Genomic DNA, 6,000 nt, shown 5'->3' on the forward strand with positions numbered 1-6,000 from the left:
TTGGTTTTAGAGATACAAAAATTAATATTATTGATGAATTGTGAATCAAGAAAGAATCATACTCAAATAGAAAGATATAAAATGTGGATAGTTTTATTTGGAGGTATTATGCAGCATTAGGAAGAGTGCTTCATTCTGAGCTTATAAGTGAGAGGGAATAATAAGAAACATTTCTTTGGAGATGGGGCATGAGCTAAGGCTTTAAGGATGAATAAGAAGTATGCTTGGTAAAAAAAAATGGGGCAGGTAGATAGTGGGAGTAGAATGAGCAAAAGTATAGAGTCCACTTTTGGTATACATAGCTCTGCCTTTTCTGGACATTGCACATAAATGGATCATGTTATATGGTCATTTGCATCTGACTTCTTCCATTCAGCACAAGGTTTCTGAGTATATAGCTGAAGTATATATTCATAGTGGAAATTTTGGTTGTTTCCACTTTTATAATGAATAATGTTGCTATGAGCATAAATATAAAAGCTTTTATATAGACATATGTTTCATTTGTATTGGGTATATACTTGGGGATAAAATTCTTGTGTCATATAGTAAATTTATGCTTAAGGGTTACAAAACTGCCATATCATTTTCCAAAGTAGCTACACCATTTCCCACCAAAGATGTCTTAGGGTTCTACTTTTTCATGAAGAGTTTCAGTTAGAGGTATCATATGGCTAGATTTGAGATTTAAATAAATCAGTCTGGTAACTATTGGATATGAGATGAAATAACAAGGCCATTTAGAAAGTTGTTGCAGTAATCTAGGTGAGAGTTACTAAGATTTCAAACTAGACAAGTAGTAGGGACTGCAAAGGAGAAAAATGTATCTTAGAGGCAGAACAAAGTTACTGAATGAGGAAAGGTCATTTGCTTCCATCAGGTATGTAACTTTGGGAATGTGACTCACAGAGGTTTGAAGGTACAGGGGCTACCTTCCCAGTAAGCCAAATTACCTAAGAAAAACAAGTTTTGGGGATACAAACTTGTCATTCTTACTTCTGAAATGTCCAGTCTTAACAAATGCATCTGCTATGAGCATAAATATATGCTACACTTTCCAACAACACTCACACAATCACTGTGCCATTTTATACTGGCTAACCAACTGCATGGTGAGTGCAGTACTACACGTGCTATTGCCATTCTTCCTATTTTAGAGATTATGTATATTTAGTTCTAAAAATAACTGTAAGAATATTATTGTGCTATTATAAGTACATAAATACAGTGTTTATAAACTCTACCTGTTAAGATTATATTGCTTGTGTTGTGAGCACATGCAGATTTATATTATGTGACCTGAATCTCATATTCATAGCCTATTATTATTATGTTAGAATATAGTAAATTATTATTTCAGTAAAAAAATTGACAGTATCCTTAAGCCTTACCAACAGACATTTCCAGTGTTTTCTTCCAAATAGACACAAAAGATTGTTGTAATATGAGTCTAAATGAAGATGAGATGATAAGGACAATACGTGCTTGGGTTCAAAATATCTTTTGAAATGGAAAATGAGCAGTTTAGCAAAAAATATCTGCTACTTAAGACTAAGTAAAAAAAAGTTAATTCTGACATTGTACAATGACATGATTCATAAAGTATGTAACTAAGAAAACATGTGAGAACAACAAATATGGGATATTAGAAGAAGTTAGGCTGTATTTAATTGGATTATATGTTTGGCCTTGGAATAATAAACAAATTATTTGTACTACTAATCTAAATTCACATATTATAATGAATAATCAAATGAGTTCTCTGATCTTTGAAATACTTCTAACAACTTACAAATTACAGATATTTCAAAACATCCCTTCTAACTGCTACAACTGCCACTAATAGCAATCTTAAATAATCTCAAATTTTCTAAAAATTATATAACTTCCAATTATTTGACTTTATGTGAATGGGAGGGAAAAATATCAATAAAATTATATAATAAAAAATAAATGAACAAAATAATTCACCAAAATAAACCAACACATATTAAATAGGGTGACCTCACAGTATGGTTTTCTGGAATAATGTACTTTAATAAATGTCCTAATGACCCATTCTGTTCTTGACTGCCTTACCTTTTAACAAAGCAATGTTGATATTGTTGTTGTTATTAATGAAAATAAGTGAGGATGGATTTGATAACCCTATAGTTCATACTCTGTTCTTGCATGATCTTGTCTAGTATTATGTGAGACAAGTGAAGGGAATAAAATTCTAACTTTAAATATCATTAATCTTAAGTAGTTACCTGCTTCTTTCCACTTCAAATTCAATGCAACCAATACCTCTCTTTGAAGGATAACTCACATGGAACTTACTTACAAAATGAAGTGAGCTTATAAAAGTCAATTCATTAGAGTCTTGGGGGTGGTAACTGGGCTAGTCAAAAGTGTGGGAGGTTACAATTTGGGATTAATGAATTGAAGATAAAATTATTCATTATTTTTGTTGTAACATGAATACATAGTTTGACAGCATAGCAACATTGTAAATCTTATCTATTTATTTATTGTGCTGCTGGGGATTGAACCCATGGCCTTGTGCATGCAAGGCAAATTCTCTGCTAACTGAGCTATATCCCCAGCCTTAATTTGTGTTTGTTATTAAAATAATCTGTGGCAAACAATTATCTTGTTTTTTTTTTTTTGTCTGTTTTTAGTAGAAAGAACTTAAGCAAGGGCCTCAAACGTGCTGGACAATCTCTCTCTCTTTTTTTTAAATTATCTCCCCAGTCTTTTTTATTTTTTGAATTTTAACATAGAGTCTCCCTAATTTATTCAGGATGAACTAGAACTTGTGATTACCTTTCCTTAACTTCCCAAGAAGCTAGGATGGAACACATATATTTGAAATGTGAGGTGCACATCAAGGTGCATTTGGTGAAAAGAGGATCTCAATACTCCACAAATTTTTCCAAAAGAAATAAAAGTTTTAGTTATCAAAATTTTAAATATTTTTGCACATTTATGAAAATATACACAAACATACACATTTTTCTATGTGCATTTGTAGCTAAATTAGAAATTTTTGTAAGGTAAAGTTAAATTAATTATTAAAATTAATTTAGCATGGCAATATATACGTGGTCTTTTAGCTGCCCATGATCAATTAGATCTTAGAAATATTTAAACCTTTGAAAAACTTCTTTGTAAATTTACTTATCCTGTCAAAGTACTAAATATTTTGTAAATGAGCCTCACAATTCTGATCATGTTTTTTAACATTGTTGGAAGTTTGTAATTACAATGTTTACGATCCTCATCCATTCTCAACTATTGAAGCTTTACGCAAATTACATTTACTGAACATAAGCCTAAATGCATCAAGATATTAAAATCACTTAATAAGCAAAGAAGAAATTGATCAGATGATGAAAGGAAGTGGTATGGAAAACAATTTGAATATCTGTAAAAACATTGAAATATCTAAACATTCAGTAAGAATTTTGAGATTTTTAACTTATTTTATATTTTTAACTTATTTATATTACATAAAATAAAATGAATTCTGTGATATAATAACAATGAGCTGTGCATAATGTTAGTAATAGTAAAATAATAATTTTATGTGAACTAATTTAATAAGCTCAGCAACATAACTCTAGTTATACTACTATTAATTTTTTAATTTTAATTTTATTTTTTGGTACCAGGGATTGAACCCAAGGGTACTTAATCACTGAGCCACATAGCCTGTCCATTTTTTTTTTTTTTTTTTTTTTGAGGCAGGGCTTTCTAAGTTGCTTAGAGTCTTGCTAATTGCTGAGGCTGGCTTCTAACCTGTCATTCTCCTGCCTCAGCCTCCCAAGCAGTTGGGATTCTAGGGATGTGCTACCAACTACTACTATTTTTAAATTCTACCATTTAAATTATGCAATCATCTACCTTTTCTATCAAAAGTGCCTCTGTTTGAGAAATAAATGTTACAATTACCCTACTTGATCACGTAATTATTGGCGGCAATTTTGTGCCAGTAGATCCTGAAATAATGAAATGTTCTTTTTTTCATCATAATAGGGAGAAAAAAATTGCTCTATACAATATCTTTTCAAGCACCTCTCCAGGCTCACCCTCAAAGAAATTCAATGGAAGAAATTTTATAATACCCAGCTGTCAGTCAACTTTTGTCATTTATTTTATTAAATTATCTTTCTTAACAGACTAATTAAATTATTGCCCAGTTTAGAATGCAATTTTAATAGCTTATACAACCAAAATTAATTCCCTCCAAAATGTTTTGAAAAATCTATATTTCTCACATTTGAAAATTATCTCTATAGGCTCAAGATAAGAACTTTGCCAATATTCCAGCAAGTGTGAGTCTCTTTGAAAACAGACTATGTCCTTAAAGAAGAGGGGTGCGAGGGAAAGGGAAGGGGTAAGGGATTAGCAAGGAAAGTGGAATATGATAGAGATCATTATCCAAAGTACATGTATGAAGACATGAATTGGTGTGAACATACTTTATATACAAACACAGATATGAAACATTGTTCTATATGTGTAATAAGAATTGTGATGCATTCCACGTCATGTGTTTTAAAATAAAACCAATAAAAGAAATCAAAATAAACTGGCCACAAGCTTTGCTGATATGCTTCCTGCAACTGATAACATCTTAACTGCTTAGAAGTTTCTTTGAGAAAATGAATAATAAGAACAGAAAACTGAAGACCACATGCTGTTTTCTCTTCTGGCCTTTCTGGAATACTCTATAGACTGTTTTCAATACATAATGAATAAAGGAGGCCCTTGTTCAATTCTTTAACTTCATATCAATATTTTCTCATTATTTAAGTTTAAAAATACATACATTTTAAAATATATATATTTTTTTGTAGTTGTAGATGGACAGAAGGCCTTTATTTTATTTGTTACTTTTTATGTGGTGCTGAGGATCGAACCCAGTGCCTCACACATGCTATGCAATTTTAGACATTAAAGTGAGGGTTTACACACTGATGTTGCAAATAAGAAATTAAATATTATCCAATCACTTATCAAGTTATTTGTCAATGTTTCAAGATTATTTGGCATATTATCAGCACAATTTTGGTAATATGACTCAGGTGTGTAATTTTACCGAATATTGTGATAGTTAAAATTTTGGCATGAGGGAATTTAAAAAAACACACAAAATACATACATGGAATTAAAGTAACTTCATAAAAAGTAGTCAAAAATAGTGAACAAAGTGTTAAAAGTTATAAATAATACATCAATAGAGCAAATACAAGTGGCATAAGCATTTACACAATTATAGAATAAAATATATGCAATAAATGGATGAAAAATTAAACTCACAAATGAAGAAATGAAAATTAAATTCCAAGTGTAATAAAAAATTTTATTCTCCAAATTAGCAAGTTATTTATTCTTGTATTTCTCATCATGGACAGGAGTATAAAAAGAACATTCTTAAAACTTCTGGTGAAAAAGTAATTCTGAAAATCAATTATAAATGTGTATCAATAAAGCTTAAATCCCTATACCTCTTCTGACCCCACAGTTCTATTTATGAAAAATAATCTCCAGGAAATAATCAGAAATATAGACAAAGATTTATGCTCAGTGATTTTATCATTTTCTGGTTCTAACTATAAATCCTGAAAATGATCTAAATGTACAGCAAGAGAGGAAGAGTTTAATTAATTGAGATGTACCATGAAATGTTCTAGTTTTTAAAAAGTGTTTAATAATATGAAAAAAAAATTTGTTTTAAGTAAAAAATGAACATATCTAAAAATATATTCGTTCACTCCATCTATGTCTGGTCTAAGTATGTTCATCTATCAATGTATCTGTAATCTTAAAGTTTACAAAATTAAAAGTTGGAGTAAAATATTTGAAAATGTCAATTTTTTATTTATTTCAATAGCTCTAGACAATAAATATATATTTCTTTTGCAATTTGAGGGATATTTTATTACAAAAAGAATAGTTCAAAATGTTGTTAAAAGCAATCTTAAAATTAGATAGATTTTTGAAGGATTTAAA

This window comes from Marmota marmota, unplaced genomic scaffold (assembly GCF_001458135.2).
Source record: "Marmota marmota marmota unplaced genomic scaffold, marMar, whole genome shotgun sequence".
Classification (NCBI taxonomy): domain Eukaryota; kingdom Metazoa; phylum Chordata; class Mammalia; order Rodentia; family Sciuridae; genus Marmota; species Marmota marmota.